This window comes from Protopterus annectens, chromosome 10.part0 (assembly GCF_019279795.1).
Source record: "Protopterus annectens isolate FY-2018-M chromosome 10.part0, PAN1.0, whole genome shotgun sequence".
NCBI classification, from domain to species: domain Eukaryota; kingdom Metazoa; phylum Chordata; order Ceratodontiformes; family Protopteridae; genus Protopterus; species Protopterus annectens.
This window is the reverse complement of record NC_056744.1, coordinates 1,783,753,742-1,783,772,969: the sequence shown is the minus strand read 5'-3', so window position 1 is coordinate 1,783,772,969 and position 19,228 is coordinate 1,783,753,742.

Sequence of the window (19,228 nt, the reverse complement as noted above, 5' to 3'; positions counted from 1 at the left end):
AAGTTATAGAAAGGGGGCTGGCGTAATCTGGACTGCAACAGTGAATACACTCGAACATCTACATTTATGGTAAGTGTACACAACTGTACTATGTTCTTCATGTTTCACTGTTGCAGTCATTACATTTGGGTAGAATCCCAAAGCTATGGATGGGAGGATGGAACTAAACAGCATTAGGAGCAGCTATAAGGCCCTGCAGGACTGCAATGGCAAAGCCTGCCCTGGATTTAGAGAAGAGAGGTAAATGGTAATGCTTTGTGAATTTATGAACTGAGCTCCAAGTAGCAGCTTCTAAAATGTCTCTGGTAGGGACCCCTCTGAGAAAAGCTGCTGAAGTAGAGGCAGCCCTGGTGGAATGGGATCTGATCCCCTTGGGCACAGGTTTACCATGGTGCAAGTAGGAGAAACGAATGCAATGGCTTATCCATTTAGAAATAGTCTGCTTTGATATAGCCTTCCCCTCTGATCCTGCAGCAAATGCCACCAGTAGTTGCTCAGACTTTCTTAGAGATTTTGTCCTGTTTAAGTAGAATCTTAGTTCTCTGTGTACATTCAATAAATGCAGAATCCGCTCCCCCTTATTCTGCGGGTTTGAGAAGAAAGTTGGTAGGTGAATGGTCTGGTTAAAAGCCACACTGAATACCACCTTAGGCATAAAGGAAGGACTGGTCCTGAGAGACACCCTATCTGGGTAAACAATAATGAAAGGCTCCACTGCCATGAGAGCCTGTAGTTCTGAAACCCTTCTAGCTGAAGTAACTGCCAAAAGAAAGGCTGTCTTCCAAGAAAGGAATTTTATATCCACAGTAGCTGCTGGTTCAAAAGGAGGTAGGGTGAGTTTTTCCAGGACAAAATTGAGGTCCCATGCAGGAGTTGTCACTCTCCTGGGAGGCCTTAAATTTTTGGCCCCTCTGAGGTACTGTTTTAGCAGAGGATGAGAAAAGAGGGGAGGCTCTGTGTTGTAATGAGCCGAGATGGCAGAGGCATGGATTTTTATTGAAGAAAAAGATAGGCCCTTGTGAAGCATCTCAGTTAAATATTGCAAAATCTGAGGAATATTGGGCATTGCTGTGTCTAATCCTTGTGCTTGGTTCCAAGCACAGAATCTATTCCATTTATAAGCATAATATTTTCTAGTACTAGGCCTTCTGGCCTCCAAAATGACATCCATCACAGGTTTACTGAGAGATGTGGTTGGTGAAATTAGTTGATTAGCCATGCTGCAAGATTCAGTTTGGAGCTGCGTGTGCAGAATTTGATAGTTCTGCTGAGACGATAGGTGATGCGTTTGAGGCAAGTACCATTGTGGAAGGTATGACATATTCCTTAGAAGCAGGTACCAGTGTTGGCGAGGCCAGTCAGGAGCAATTAGAATCATTTTTGTTTTTTCCTGTCTGACTTTTAGTAGGACATTGGAGAGTAGAGGCAGAGGAGGAAAGGCATAGACTGATAGGTTTTTCCAGCTGAAGGAGAGAGCATCCACTTTCCATGCTTTTTGTGATGAATTCTTGTGCAGAATTTGTCCAACTGATAGATATATTTACCTCTCCCCAAAACTATGTCTGGGCTCCCCCATTTTTGTGTTAATATGCTGAAGATTTGTGGATCCAGTTTCCATTTGTGCGGGTCCATAAGATTTCTACTTAGGTCGTCTGCCAGAGTATTTTGCTTTCCTAGCAGGAATTGAGCTTAAAGATGTATTTGGTAAGTCAAGGCTGTGTTCCACAAGGTCATGGCTAGTCTGCAAAGGGGGTAGAAGTGGGTACCCCCTGCCTGTTTATGTACCACATAACTGTGGTGTTGTCCGTTTTATCAGTAGTTGTCCTGGATGAAGGAAGTCCTTGAAGGCTGTCAGAGCATTCTGAACAGCTAGCATTTCTTTCTGGTTGATATGTAGATGCATTTGGTTTGAGGTCCATTTGCCCTGAATGCATCTCCCTGCCAGGTGGGCCCTCCAAGCAGTCTGATGCGTCTGTAGTTAGGGTTTGGGTGGCAGGGGGTAGAATGAATGACAGTACCTTGTTTTGGTGACATGTCCCTGCCCACCAAAGAAACTCCTGTTGCAGGCAGGGAATGAGAGGGATCACTGTTTCCAGGCTGTGACAATGTTGACTCCATAAGCTGTTTAGATACCATTGAAGTTTCCTCATATGCAGTCTCGCATATGGAATTAGCAGAATGCAGGATGCCATGAACCATATGACAGGGTGCCTAGAGAGGAGTTGTGGTATTGTATGAGGAAGTCGGGAGTGTCAGAGAAGTATGTACGAGTGGTGCAGGATATGCACGAGGGTAGTGTGACAGCGGTGAGGTCTGCGGTGGGAGTAATGGATGCATTTAAGGTGGAGGTGGGATTACATCAAGGATCAGCTCTGAGCCTTTTCTTATTTGCAATGGTGATGGACAGGTTGACAGACGAGATCAGACAGGAGTCCCCGTGGACTATGATGTTTGCAGATGACATTGTGATCTGTAGTGAGAGTAGGGAACAGGTGGAGTAGACCCTGGAGAGATGGAGATATGCTCTAGAGAGAAGAGGAATGAAGGTCAGCAGGACTAAGACAGAATATATGTGTGTGAATGAGAGGGAGGATAGAGGAATGGTGAGGATGCAGGGAGTAGAGGTGGTGAAGGTGGATGAGTTTAAGTACTTGGTATTAACAGTTCAGAGTAATGGTGAGTGGAAGAGAGGTGAAGAAGAGAGTACAGGCAGGATGGAGTGGGTGGAGAAGAGTGTCAGGAGTGATTTCTGACAGACGAGTACCAGTAAGAGTGAAAGGGAATGTCTACAAGAGGGTAGTGAGACCAGCTATGTTATATGGGTTGGAGACAGTGGCACTGACAAAAAGGCAGGAGTCAGAGCTTGGCATGGAAGAGTTGAAGATGTTAAAATTTGCACTGGGTGTGATAAGGATGGACAGGATTAGGAATAAGTATATTAGAGGGTCAGCCCAGGTTGGAAGGTTTGGAGACAAAGCCAGAGAGGCAAGATTATGTTGGTTTGGACATGTGCTGAGGAGGGATGCAGAGTATATTGGGAAAAAGATGCTAAGGATGAAGCTGCCAGGTAACAGGAAAAGAGGAAGGCCTAAGATAAGGTTTATGGATGTGGTGAGAGAGGACATGCAGGTGGTTGGTGTGACAGAGCAAGATGCAGAGGACAGAAAGAAATGGAAACAGTTGATCTGCTGTGGCGACCTTACGGGAGCAGCCAAAAGAAGAAGAAGTAGGATGCCGTGAACCCCAAAGCCTGCAGAATTTGTCTTGCAGATAGCTGGGTTTTGTTGCCACTTGTTTGAAGTATGTTATCAATTGAATTTGTTTGTCTGGCGTGAGGTAAGCCATCTGGGCAGTTGTATTCAAATTTGCACCGAGGAATGTAATTATTTGAGAGGATACCAGTTGTGATTTATTTTCGTTTATGGTGTACCCTAGGCATGCTAGAAGCCTTTTTACAAATGCCAGATGTTGAAGAAGAGTGTCCTCGTCCTCTACCTGAATGAGACAATCATCCAGATAAGGATAAATTTAAATGTTTCTTTGTCTGCAAAATGCAATTACTGGTGCCAGGCACTTTGTAAAGACCCTGGGCGCAGTAGATAAGCCAAAGGGCAGTACAGAGAATTGGTAATGCAAAAAGCCTGCTTTGAAGCGGAGATATCTTCTGCAAGATTCCTTTATTAGGATATGCAGGTATGCTTCTTTTAAGTCTAGAGTTACCAACCAGGCATTCTTGCCTAGCATAGGCAGTAGCTGTTGTAAAGTCAGCATTTTGAATTTTGGAATGTCCAGGAACATGTTTAAAATTGATAAGTCCAGAATTGGGCGCCATGATTTGTCTTTTCTGGGTACCAGGAAAAGTCTTGAATAAAACCCTTGTCCTTTTTCCTTTTCTGGTACTGGTTGAATAGCCCCCATATCCATGAGGGACGTGACTTGTTTCTGGGCCTCTGCCCACTGGTTTGGTGGCAGATCTGGCCATCCATTTGGAATTGGCCACATGTGGAAATGAAATATGTACCCCTGGGATACTATGTTTAATACCCACTTGTCCTGGATAATTAAATGTCAATTTTGAGCATGAAGTGCTAGTTCCCCCCAAGGGGGCTGCCAAAAGATAAGTGCTTGGAGATGGCAGAGGAAAGTCATTGAGACTGTTTACTGTAGGGTTGTGTTTTGTTACCTCCTGATTTGGAGGTGGAGGCACCCCATTGCTTTGACCTGTAAGATCCTTGTGATTGATATCTGGAACCTTTGGAGCACCTGGGTTTGCCCTGAGCAGCTCTGTTGGACACAGGAAAGGACCAATTCTTAGTAGGCCAGTGACTACTGAACCTGGGTGGCTGCACTTACAAGAAATCTTTTACAGTTTGCATAGATTTAGCTTTGTCTTCCATTTTCTTTAAAACCTCTTCTGCCTTATTACCAAACAGACTGTCATGCTGTAAAGGGGCATCCAACAATTTAGCTTTAACATGATCAGGCAGATTTTGCTCCTTGAGCCAGGCATGCCTTCTTATCACAGATCCAGTTACGGCGGCCCTGCAAGAGGCCTCCAAGGAATCAAAACCACATTGCAAAATATGCTTTCCAACCTATTCTGCTGAATGCATTAAATCCTGTAACTCTTTATTTTCCACACAATCAGAAATCAACATCATTTTCTGTTTCAGTAAGCCCATAACATGCTGTTGATATTTAAGCATATGAAACTGGCAGTTTAAAGCCCTGATTGCCAAGGATGTATAAACCTTCTTTCCCCATCTATCCAGCGCCCCGGAATCTCTATCAGAAGGGGTAGGATTTTTGGCTGTAGAAGCCTTAACACCCTTGGGACCCTAAGAAATAGTCTCAGGGTCAGCAGCAGGATTTTTGAAAAGAAATTTGTGGGAGTCAGAAACCCTGTAATATCTGTCTGGCTTACTAGGAGCCAGAGGCAGGGAATCAGGAACCATGCTTGATTCCGAGAACACATCATCAACAATGTCTAAAACAGGAGGTATTGCCAAAGGCCTATGCTGAGGAAGAAGAAGAAAATCCCTAAGCCTCTTTTTTTATTCTGAGAAGTCCTGACTCTCCCAGTGAAAATGTTCCCTTAAAGTATGCAAAGTCTCTCCAAAAGAGTAATCCTCAGGAGGAGAAGCAGAAGGGATGAATTCCTCTGCATCAGAGTCCTCATAAGGTGGAATAGAAAATTCCTGATCAGAAGAGGAATCAGAAAAAATGGAAACCTGATCTGAAGATTCATAATCAGTGCCTTGCCTAGGCCTCTTAGCAGGGGGGGGGGTGGAAACCCCTGATCAAGGTAATTAAATCCTCAGCTATTTTGATCATTTGTTTTTTAAGGCATAGGGGCCTGAGCACGTGGCTCATGCGCCAGTTTTTTAGACATAGAAGTTGGTTTTGGCCTTGTTTTTGATAATGGCTTCGGTTTAATATACAAATGTTGAGGCCTGAAAACACCCTCAGAAGCCGGTGCCTGCTCAGCGGCTCTGAACCCATCCAAGGGAGAGACATCCGCGGCTTCAATACTTGCAGAATCCGTGGCATACTGGACTCTTAATAGGTCTCGGTAGAGGCCTGCGACTCAAAAGTAGCGGGTATCAGGGGCTGCAAAAGCATATCACTGAGTACCGGCGAACTGGCGACTGGCTTAGGAGAAGCTTTGTCGTCAGTTTTGGACCTCGATGGTCTGTCTCTGTCTTTTTCCTTGCGTTTTTTGTGAACTCTGGTAGTCAGAATCCTAACCAACGACATTTCAGGCTAGTTAAATCTTAAACCAAAATATTTAGAAGCAAAAATATACCAATGCTTAATAGTGCGTTGGTTAAATTTAGCACAAAACTGACAGCAAGGCACGTTGTGATCAGGGCCTAGGCAAGGAATACAGTACAAATGAAAATCCTTATGAGGTATTTGCTTCCCACAAGTAATGCAATTATTAACTTTTACTGACATTGGTAAGGAGCAAGAAAAAGTTTCCCCAACGGGGTACTTAGCTTTAGTTTGAAGACTTTGGTTCTGAAACTCAAAAATGAAAATTATAGGAGTCGGCCGACAGGCACTTGCGAACTGCTTCTTCTTCGGGCATCATGTGGCAAGAAAGATTGATTAAAATGGCATCGGCTGCATGTTTTATACCCCTGACGTCATGGAAGAGGAGACAGCAACCGTCGCAGGACCCAAGACTTTGTTATTCAGGCCGACTGAGGGCAACCTGCCAGCAGATTACACAAATGTAATGACTGCAACAGTGAAACACAAAGAACATCCACTATATCAGTTAAATAGATGTAGGGAGCAAGGCGGCTCTGATATAGGGAAGGAAGAAGCCAGGGATGAGGCAGGTATGAGGGGATTCACAAATATAAGGGTATGGCTGCTGAGTATTCTGGCTAGGATCCTTTACTAACACCAGGCAAGTGGTTGAGCAATTTCACAAGCAGAATTACATTAGGTATGGCAGCATATTACATACTTTCTGTAATCCTTTCATTTCACTTCTGGGAGAAAAGGTAGGACTGTCCCTGTAGGGAGTCAGACATATAAGGTAGGACTTGATATCTTGAGAATGGTCTTGAATGTCCAGGAGAACTGGGCCAGTAGACAAAGTAAAACTGGGTAAAGAAGGTTGAAGAGTGGCTACAGAGGCTGCAACTGTCTGCAAGAAGACAGTAATATATTTAACATATGTACCACTACCACCATGGCACTGACAGCAATGGACGGACCCAGACTTCAATTCTTTTCAGTCAAACTGTGTTCAAACAATAAACTTCAATCACTCTCTCATCTGGATTTTGAAAAGTAGAACGAGGACTCATCTCATTACTAAGGGTTTTGCATCCAGGAAGAAAGAGGTCATTGTCTCCCTCTACTCTTCTCTCATTAGGCCAATCATCGAGTACAATGCCCCATTTGACATGCACCTCACCAGACACCTGCAACAACTGGAGAGGCCACAAAAGTACCTTACAAAGAGGATCCTAGGTCTTAAACACTTGTCTTATATGGACAGACTCAAAAATCTCCAACTATTCTCTGTCGCATATCGCCTACTTAGAGGCGATCTCTGCTTGACTTACAAAGCCATGTCTGACTCAGCTCTGTTAGAAATGCTACATCTAAAGAAATCCCAATCCCTCCACACCACACGCTCCAGAGACCTCATCCTCATTACCACAATTAAAAGAACATGCTGGAGGGACAGGTTCATAACCCAGAGATTGCCCATGCTGTGGAATAGACTTCCCATACATGTCAAACAGAGCACCTCACTGGCCCTCTTCAAGAGAAATCTTGATGAGTGGATGGGAAATAGAAAATTCACCCTGGGGATCACTCCACTGGCCCTGGGATCACGCCACTGGCTCTACTCGACAGAGGCACTAGGAACTAAGGTCGGGTGGCATGATGCCAGGGTAATCCTATGGGCTAGGCTTATAATGGCTCCAGTGCCATTAGCCTAGTACACACCTATTCCTATGAACAAAGTCTCAAAAAGTCATGGACGTTCAGAATTGACATTTAGCTGAAACACCTGATATCCTTAAAGTGTAATTTGCATATATCCAATGTTGCCTCTGATACAAGAGGTTTAATGTATCACACAGTGGAAAGTCTAACTTTGCTAGATTTTTCATTTTGTGTTTTTTAACCAATTGGTTTTCCTGTGTGACCTTTTTACTTATTGTTTTAGATTGTTAGTAGCGATATTTTGTAGATACCCTAATGTTTATGAGTATCAGTTGGGTATGACAACCCTATGTTTCCAAAGTCAAACATTGCTCTTAGGCTGTGCTGATGATGCCATAAGAGGGCAGAAACATGCATGTCCACAGCTAGAGGGTTTGGCTTTACTGGCCTGAAATTATCCATAAATAGACTTAAAAGGAAAAGAAAATGTCACGGACATTCAGAATTGTCATTTAGCTGAAATACCCAATATCCTTAAAGGGTATATTTGCATATATCCCATGTTGCCTCTGATACAAGAGGATTACGGTATCACACAGTAGAAAGTCTAGCTTTGATAGCCTTTTCTTTTTGTGTTTTTTAACCAATTGGTTTTCCTGTATGACCTTTTTACTCATTTTAGTTTGTTAGTCAATTTTTGCTAACATATTTTTTCTTTGATTTTGTTTTTGGTCTCTGTAAGTGTTAAAATACTCGGTTATCTACAGTATATATCAGTACATGATATGCTCTATGTTGTGCTATCACTATAATGTTCTTAGTTTCTTTAGTTATCATATGACTACTAATGTATTATTCTAGATCTTACTAATTGTATTATTATTATTTTGTGGAGCTTTTCTCCCCGGGTCTTCTCAGAAAACAGGCTCCTGGCCCAGTTGGATACCAGCCAGTTAACAAATGTAAATAAAAAATAAATAAAATAAAATATTAGGATTTCTAGGCAGAAATGAGAGAAATGTGGAAGAAAGATACCCATACAGTCCCAATAGTAGTAGGAGCAACGGGCCTTATAAAAAAGAATCTTCAATCGTATTTAGATATGTTACCAATACATGTAACTCCATACGAGTTGCAAAAGCCCTCAGTGCTAACACCACTGAAGCTGAAAATAAACTTCTTAATATTATTTGTGAGTTACAAAGCAGAAACACAGAATTTGCTCATGTGATAGCAGGTGATTTCAACAGAGCTGAGTTAAGGAGGTGCTACCCCATTTTTATCTGTATGTGGGTTTCCCCACCAGAGGGGAGACTATCTTAGTCAAGGCTTACATCAGTATTAAAGGAGCCTTTAAAAGCTTTGAAGCACCTCAACATAGGCAGCGCTGATCACACTGCCATCCTGCTTCTGCCTACCTATAAGACAGCTTTGATCAGAGAAAAAACAACAACTGAACAGATCAGAGTCTGGCAGGAGGGTTGCATGGATTGCCTTCAGGACTGTTTCAATACCATCTTCTGGGAGGTCTTCAAAGAAGCAGCTATGCACAACCTCTAGTTAGACATAGACGCCTATACCAAATCAGTTCTTGCCTACATAAATAAATGCATGGAGGATATAACCACCATGAAAGCCATCACTATAAGAGCTAATCAGAAGCCCTGGCTCATCAGGAATGTCTATGAGCTACTGAGGGAAAGAAACACAACTTTCAAGGCAAATGACAAAGAAAGGTTAAAGGTGGCAAGGTCAAACCTGTAAAAGGGCATCAAAGAGGCAAAGAGGGAGTATGCTAGGAAAATTCAGCTCCACTTTCAAGACATGAGGGACACAAAAAGACTATGGCAGGGGATACGGCAGCTCACAGACTATAAGACAAAAACACCCCAATGTGATGACAGCTTGGAATTCCTAAATGAACTGACCTCCTTCTTCTGCATACTTGAGGAGAAGACCACCACTGTACCTTCTAAAACAAACACTGAAAGAGGAGTTAGTGCTCACCTTAAACTCTGAGGAGGTGCGACTTCAGCTTAAGAAGGTGAATCCTAGGAAGGCTGCTGGCCCAGATAACATACCTGGCAAGGTGTTGAAGGGGTGTGTGGATCAGTTATGTCTGGTACTGACAGACATCTTCAACTCATCCCTTGCTATGCCATTTCAAGGAAACAAGTATTGTCCCACTTCCAAAGAACCCAACCTTACCTGCCTCAGTGACTTCAGACTGGTCGCCTTAACATCAAATGTCATTTAGTGCTTTGAGAGGATTGTGAAGAAACATCTATCTATGGGTCTGCCTAAGTCCTTCAATCCACTACAGTTTGCATAGCAGGCAAACAGATCGACTGCAGATGTGATGTCAGTTGCGCTACATCTTAAAACACCTAGAAGGGAGGAACAACTATGTAAGGCTGCTGCACATTGTACTCAGTTCTGAGTTCAGCACTGTGATACTGATGCAACTGGTGGATAAGCTCATGAAACACAGAATAAACATGTACCTATGTAACTGGACTCCTGACTTTCTGATTGGTAGAACCCACTGGACATGTGCTGGAAACAACACCTCTCAACACATAGTATAAATACTCGTGTCCCCCAAGGTTGTGTGCTCAGGCCCTTGATTTTCACCTTCCTCACCCATGACTGCACTGCAAAATATAACACAAACCATATTTAAAATTTGCTGATGATACCAGAGTCATGGGTTTCAGTGGTGGGGATGAACATAACTACAGGGATGAGGTGAACACTTTGATTGCCTGGTGTGACAGAAACAATCTGGATCTGAATGTTACTAAGACAAAGGAAATGATTATGGGCTTCAGGAGAAAGGCAACAGTTCACCAACCACTCACTATCAAAGGGGAGGTAGTAGAGAAAGCCAAAACAGCCAAGTTCCTGGGCTGTCACATCACAGCTGACCTCTCCTGGACTGTTAATACCAGCCATGTAGTCAAGAAGGCTCAATAGAGGCTTCACTTCCTGAGAAAGGTCAAAAAGGCCAGGTTCCAACTGTCTGGTCTTTCCACTTTTTACAGGAGCTATTGAAAGTATCCTCACAATCAACTTTATAACATGGTTCAGCAACTGCACATTTGCTGAGAAGAAGAAATTACACAGACTGGTGAGGGTAGCTGAGAAAATTGTGGACACATACCTCCCTTCTATTCAGGAACTTTTCATTACAAGAGCAAGAAAGAGAACATACAAATTACTAGCTGACTTGACCCATCGGGCCCACAATTGGTTGTTACAATTTGTATCTGGAAGGAGGCACCGTAGCTTCTGATGTAGGACTACCAGATTCAGGAACAGTTTGTATCCTACAGCTGCGAGACTTATTAACTCTGACATCAACCATAATACCTGATACATTGAAGCCTCTTTGTTTTTTTTAATCCTGTTGTTGGGTATCGAGTATGTTTATGTAATGTGAACTGCCTCTTGCATGTCATAAGTTTGTTATTTTCTTTCTTATGTCATTCTCTGATACCATTGTATCTATTTTATTTGCACTGCATTTCTTTTGTGAGCTGATATTTGTAATTTCATTTAGGCTGCACTTGTGTAGTCCTAAATGACAATAAAGTTTCTTTGAATCTTTGAAGAAGAGTCATTACTTGGCACATTGTGGGTGCTGGGAAGAGCACTTCTGGCTGACATCAAAGTTTGAAACAATACTAATTTCATGAACTTTAATCATACTTTGACTAGGAATGGGGTCCATTCCCATCATGGTATCAGAAACCCAAAAGACATGGAGAAATTAAAAGATGATGACTGGGAATTAAACCATATGTCACTAGATGGGTAGCAAATTGGATCACCAACAGAACCCATATAGTTAAAGTTGGGGATTCCACCTCTACCAGCAGACCAGTTACCACTGGTGTACCACAAGGATCTGTGCTGGGCCCCTTACTGTTTGCAATGTATTTTTCAGAAGTCCAGGGGAAAATAGATGGCCTGTGGCTTACCATGTTCACCAATTACTGCAAACTGTGTGCAATCACTGAGTCCCCCAATGATGTTGACATACTACATAAAGGGATTACACAGACAAATGATTCATGCAAAGCCCCAGACTCAAAATAAATGTGAAATAATATGTTATCACCCTTTTCAGCAAATGTGAAGTCCCTGAAAATTACAATATTAACAGTACCTCCTTAGCTCAAACCCTGTGGTGAGAAATTTGGGAACACAGGTTCATAGCAACCTTAACCAGGATCACCATCTGTCCACAGTGTTAAGGAAGGCCTTCTATATTGCACATCTCATAAGTAAGGGCAAGACATCCAGAGTTAAGGCTATTATAACTCACCTGTACTCATCCCTTTTCAGACCACTAATAGAGTACAAAGCTCCTTTCTGTATGTACCTCCCAGACACCTGCAGCAGCTGGAGGGACCCCAGACGTTTCTCACTGAGAAAATTCAGGGTCTGAACACATGACCTGCATGGACAGACTAAAGGCCCTGTCACTGTACTCTCCGTCTTCTTGGCTACTGAGAGGTGACTTGTGCCTGGCCTACAGAGCAGTCTCTGACCCTGCCCTAATGTAAATGCTGCACATCAACAGGTCACATGGGACAAGATTCACAGATTGTAGGTATGTTAACCTAGAGTGTGACATTAACAGGGCATGCTGGAGAAACACATAAGTCTCTCTGGGGCTGCAACTCCTCTAGAACAAACTCCAAATTCACATTAAACAGAGCTCCTCAATAACTTAATTAGCTTAACTTAGACAACTGGATGAGAGACCATAAATTTACCTCAGGTGTGTCACCTATGTCCCTCTTGGATAAGGGCAATTGGTGCAGATCATAGACTTGTGCTGCAAATATAGACCATACAACTTGGTCAATAAGGGAACAATGGTATAACATGGCATGGCTAGGCTCATAAAGGTTCTAGGGCCAATAGCTTAGCAACCTCCAATGAACATAAGGTGACATCTGCCTGGGCTCAAGGCCAATGTCTGATCCTGCCCTGATGGAATGGTTGCATATGCAATAATCTAACATAGCTGTTGACATCAACATTGTCTGTTGAGCATATGGTGATAGTATCCCACGTGCTTATGTAAAAGGTTCTGTGTAATGTCAAGTAACAGCACACACACACACACACACACACACACACACACACACACACACACACACACACACACACACACACACACACACACACACACACACACACACACAATTGACTGCATTGAGAATAGAATCCCTACCTAAATACACAGACTACAGAACAAAGTATTTTCACAAGCACTGCAGCACAAGTCTGACTTTTACATGTCTGCAGGTCAACTTAGAGGGGGATAACAACAGCAGTGCATGTTGGAGAGAAGAAGGTGAGAGGCCTGTCTGAAATAGATGTGTAGGCAGGATACTGACAATCTATGCCATTGGAGAGGTAACTATAGGATAGCACATTTACTCTGCTGAGTAGAGACACACACACATACACACACACACACACACACACACACACACACACACACACACACACACACACACACACACACACACACACACACACACCATTAACTGCAGTGACAATAGAACCCCATACCTAAGTACACAGACTACAGAACTCAGTACTTTATGCATGTGCCACAGCATAAGTTTGACTTTTACAAGACTGCAGATAAACTTATGGTAGATGACATCAGCAGGCCATGTGGGGGACAACAGGTTGGGGGGGCTGCATAGGCACATAGATTCATAGGTGCATATGAGGCCAGTAGCCTAACTGTAGAGTGTGTTCTAGATGTGTAGAAGCCCACCTGTGTAAAAACCCAAGTACCTTTATTGAGCCTAGTTGGATGTTTAGCAGAACAAGGTTGTCAGCACCACCATCTGGCCCTCTACATGAGGAAGCCACAACATTATATATTGCACTTTGTAGTGTGGTTGATATACGTGTGTAAAAAAATACTGAGCCCTCAGGGTTGTACTGCTGGGGGAAGGAGGAGACACATGCATGTATTGTGAATATATAAAGTATACTTAGAATGTGCCCAGAATTTGCAATGCTTCCACATACAGCTTTATGTCATACAAAGGAAATGGACAATAAACACCGATAAGAAAGCATCATATATACAGTTCCATAGTGCAATGAGCAGTGGATTCGTGTTAACAAAGTGTACATGCATGCATGTTACACCTGTTTGTGTGTAGGTAAATGGTATGCAAATGCGAGACGCATTGTTAATGTCTGCCAAGCAGAATGCAACAGTGGCAAGCAATTTCATGCACAGGCAGTTGTAAATGTGTTTTTCAAAAAAGTTAAAGCAATGCCGGTCAGGATAGCAGGAATGCATTTACAGGGCTATACTACACAGTATACCCACAGTTATACATTTGTCATAAATGCAATAATACATAGATTACTCGATCAGTAAAAATAATACTGTATGGAATATAGTCTATTCGAACCCAGGGCCATGTGTATGGCAGTTCTACACTTACACCTGTTGCTACAAGAATGCTGAGGAAACAGTTGTCTATGTTGTACTTCATTACTGTAAACTGCAATGTCACAGCAGTAAAAGAAAGGTTGCACACTCTGTACTAGAACCCAGTACCATATGTACTCCAGGCCAGGTTTTCACGATGGCCAAGGACATTAATTGAATGAATCCAGTTACTATTTTTTTTTGTCTGCTTCATAGGTGATCCACCGCACTGCGTGCAACCAGATAAACTCAGCCATTATGACTTAAGCAAAAAGTGCAATAAAAACAAGAAAAATATGAAAAAAACTTAGAAATGGAGACATATAAGTAAAATTAGTGTCTTCTGTCACATGTTAAGGTACATTCTGTACAAATCCAGGACTATTTACTTCATTACTGCACCAAGTTAATTTATATGAGTCTATATTAAAGCCATGAAAAGTTAGTTCAACGAATGGCTTTCACATCGAAAATTATGTTCGTTGAACTTGCTTTTGTGGGGGCTCACCCCCCCCCCACTAATTATATGCACCAACTCCAAGCTCACACTACAGTGAGGAAAGGGCAGATTTTCCAATCTTCACTATACTGCGATCTCATTATAACAGTTCATTGAATAGCATTTTTGATGTAAAATGCCATTCGCTGAACTGAGCTTTCGTGGTTCTAATACAGACCCAATTTATACAAGGATATGCCATAATATTATTAAAGAGTACATTCTAAATTCAGGACTTATCTTGCAAATGCAGCAGTTGAGACAATTTTATTTCAGGCCTAGAATTTCCTTGCCTCTACTTCCGTGGTATTGAAGTCTACAGGAAAAAACAGAATGTAGGCTACATGGATGCTTTATAGCTTACTGAATAGCTCCACCATACCGAATATCACCTGCTTATGTTGTAATTAGCAGCTATGAAAACATCTGCTACTTCACTGAATATATCAACTCCATTGGTGGTCATTAATGTGCAATGTATGGATGAAACAGAACTTATGAATTGTGCACTGCTTAAATGCCCCCGGATTCACTATGCACTACACAGCATGCAGGATTAATGCAGGAGCTCGAGCAGGCAATATGTCTGCCGTGCGATCCAGGAACAGCCTGCAGGGGGCGTGCATGAGAGCTCCTGCACTAATCCTGCTCGGACTAAGCCCTTGTATGCAAATCACCCCATTTGCAGGAGAAATCCATGCAAATGAGGTGATATTGCGATCCAGGAAGCTTGCAACTGTCCGTGCAGGACTAGTGCAATCTACAGAAATGTACTCGGTTAGTAACAGAGTACATTTCTGCAAAATCCAAAACGGAGCCGAAACAGCTCCAAATAAAGGGTGCATATCAGTCAGGAAGCATGCCAATGGCCAAGTATAAGACCATTAGCATTGCAAGCAATACAAAAAATAAAAAAAAAATCAACTTTCATTTTTTTTTTAGCAAGTCACGGCTGTTTAAGCATAGGGCAGCAGCGCACAAACAAGATCAGGGGAAAATAAGAAAATAAACCTAAAATAAGCATTCTAACTAAAATCAGTATTCTGCCATGCAAGTCAATGGCAGGCAGAAGACAACCTGGCCAGTGAGTACTGGTTGCTAAGGGGGGAGGCTCAGTGTGAGACATGTAACTATGCATTAGCAGGCAATCCTATGCAAATGAGGGGAAGGACAGTGAATCCCAGTTTTCCCCCCTATGTGAGGCAGGTCCCAACAGTGTAAGAGTATGAATAGCTGGGTGCAAGCCTAGGAGGTAGGTGATATCATGGGGGGGTGTCAGGCATACTGTAAGCGGATTGGAGCCCTGTGGCTTGGGTTTGCTCCTAGCTTAGCACGGCTAAGCTAGGGTGTGTGTCTAAACCTGCCAAGCACTCTTTACAAAGCGTAAGCAGGTGTGCATGCTGCGCACCAGGTTTTACAGGAAGAAAAAAGAAGTTAGACCAGGAAATAGCAGCTCTGTGCACATTTGTGCACTCTGTTTGCTCGGTGTGCATACAGGCTTAAACAGGGAGGCAATGGGAAGGGAAACCAGCAGTAGGGAGCTATTCAAGGAGAACTAGAGTAGCTGGCAGGTGAAATGTATCAGAATCAGCCAATTACACAGGCAACAGACTAGCCCAGCCCAGAACACTACTATCAACTACCTTCCCATCTGGTTTTTCCCACACTCTACACCACCGGTGTATACAAGCAGGGCAATTTAAAAAAAAAAACAAACCTACAAAATGAGAAGGGCTGCAGCAGGCAACATAGAACAACATGCCCAATAGGCTGAGGGTGGTGAGGATGTGAATGCTGCTGAACAACCCACAGTGAGGAGATGGAGAAGAATGTATAGACCCAGGGTAACCTATCAGGGGCTATATGAGCTGGACATAGTGGAGCACTATAAGGTGGACAGAGACCTTTTACATTGTTGTTGTTGTGCCGCCACACCTGACACACCAAACTGCCAGGGGCTACATGAGCTGGACATAGTGGAGCACTATAAGGTGGACAGAGACCTTTTACAGCAAATTATTGAGCTGTGCCGGCCACACCTGACACACCAAACTGACCGAGGGGAACCCATCCCAGTGGATACCAAGGTATGTGTAGGCCTAGGTATACTAGCCACAGGTACCTCCCAAAGCACAACTGGGGATATCATGGGGATCTCACAGGCATCGGCATCCAGAGTATTCCACCAGTTCCTGGATGCCATGTCAGCACATGCCAGTGAGCACATATATTTCCTCAGCACTCGTGAGGTGTTGACCAGCAATATGCGTCTCTTCCACAGATGGAAGTGGGTGCTATAGACTGCATGCACATATGCATCAAAGCACCACCCGGTGAGCAGGGTAGGGCCTACATCAACTGCAGGGGCATCCTCTTCATCAACTGCCAGGTCTTATGTGATGCCCAGGGCATTATAATGAATGTGTATGCTGGCTCTCCTGGAAGCTATGACAATTCCCACATATGGCATCTGATGCAGCTGTACCAGAGATTTGCCAAGGGGGACATCCCCTATGGTCACCTAGTGGGGGATGCTGGGTACACACTGGAGCCGTGGCTGATGACACCCATCAGAAATGCATGCACACCTGAACAACAACACCATAATGAGGCACATGCACAGGTCAGACATATAATAGAGTGTGTGTTTAGGATGCTCAGGTCATGGTTCTGGTGTCTGGACACATCTGGTGGAGCCTTGCAGTATTCACCAGCTACATGTACCCAAATTGTTATGGTATGTGCTATGCTACATAATATGATCCTGTGGAAGCAGCTGCAGCAGAAACAGCATGGGGCAAGGCCAAAAAGCCCCACACCAATGCCAATGCCTGCACAGGCACAGAGTGACCTGGAGGAAGAACAACCTGAGCTTACCCCAGTAGGCAGAAGGAGGAGTGCCCAGTATGCCATGGCCTTGGCAAAGAGGGAACGCATAGCACATGCAGTGACACAGTAGGGACCCAGGGAATTAAACCTCTCTCTGACTCGCACATACAGTAAAAGGGATGCCAAACATTACACTACCTGTGCTCAACCATGTATAGGGAGTGTACTATGTGCATCTGACATAGGCAACCTCCAGCACCATCTGCAAGTCTGGCACACCCTCAAGGTAAGTCAATCAAACTACCAATTGCCAAATGGAGTAGAATGTGTTGTTACCTGTAGCTATGGTATGGATGTGAGCATGAAAGGGAATTGGGTGGCTGAATGTTATGGCAGCAGACAGTAGACACCCATAGTGACACCATGACATCTGTAACACATACTGGAGTCACCATAGTAGCCAGTACTACACATGGCAACAAAACCCACTGCAGGAAATGTTCTGAGCAGCATGTGTGTCCATATGACCCCCACATGCCAGTCAGGATGGTTCACATACCCAACAACAGTCTCAGCCAGCAAGACAGGTGTAGACAAACCCAAACAGAGCCTGTGCCATGGCCCCAGAATGATGGCTATGGTTAACCTCTCCCCAGGCCTACACAGGCAGATGACAACAGGACAGGCAGTGGGATGTTAGGTTCCCCAAACGGGCGTGACGGCGTCATATCGGTAGTTGCTGTCGGCGCAATCAGGCTTGCGCAGTGTCCGATGCATCGCTTGGTTCTCGCTTTTTGGGTTGCGCGCTGCAAGTTTCGGGGCTAATAGTTTCGGAAGGCGGCAGGACGGGGCTAAGTACCTGGTTTAGGGAGTTCAGCTGTATTGGGTTGATTTTCCCAACGCCATATCCCCAGTTTTTCTTGTGAAACTTCTGACACATGCATTCGAAAGCAAAACTGTGTTTGGATTGGCGTTTGGATATTATACAAGTACCGCGATGTCAGCTATTCGGCTCTTGCTGGGTGTGTTATTGATGTTGTTTTTAATTTTTAACTGTGTTAGGTTTAACAAAGGCAGGAAAGATTATAATAAAAGCATTGTGTTTTTATTTTTTGGGATGATGCTCCGGCATAAATACAACAAAGCGAAGCCCAAGTGGAACCGCGCAGGATAAGGGTAAGTTCTTTAGAGAGCTTTTTAGACTTAGGAGAGGTTCTTAGACTGTGTTCGGAGTAGGCCAGGAGGAAGGCCAGAATCAGGTTCAGAGTCTGCTCGGATCCCGGCCTGAGGGAGGCCCTAGCTTCAGGTAGGGCAGGCTTTAAGGCTTCTTTATTGGCTCCAGGCCCCTCCCAGGTAGAAGTCTTAGCTTCTTTGAGCTTCTTTTTCTTCTTTTCCTTTCTTCAGGTGGGTCGTGAGTTACTCTCCCTCCTCTCCTAGTTCTTCCATATCTTTAAAATGGTGGCTCTTTTCCCTTCAGTTGATAAGGGTTCTATGCCCCCCAGTCCAAAGCTCTAAGAGGGCCTGCCTGAGCTTGAGAGTTTGGAAGATTTTTGAACAGTGTTCGGAGGCTTGAGAGTTTTGATGCGCCTCCTACAGGAGTATCTTCTGTTATTGATAGAGACTCATGCCCTCTGAGTACTCCTGATTCTCCTTGGCTGAGATTTCTGAGATTCTTTCCTCCTCATTTTTTGAGGTTATTTTAGAGGGCTTCTCTGATTGGATTCCTTCCTTATTTCTTTTCTTTTGGGAATGAGGGTTTTTGGTTTTATCAGCTTTTTTCTGGATTTCCTGAAGTTGTTTTGGGAATTTTTACCTTTTTTCTGAAATGGGGTGCCTGATGCTTCCTGCCAGGGATTCTATTATAGATTTTTGTGCAGGGCCCCCCCTGAGCCTCAAAAGTAACCTCTTTTAAGAATCTTTTAGGATCCCCAGTTCTCAGGGGCCAGAACCCTGTTAAGGGCCCTCCTGTTAAGGGTTAAAAAGGCAATGATAATGTTTAAAGA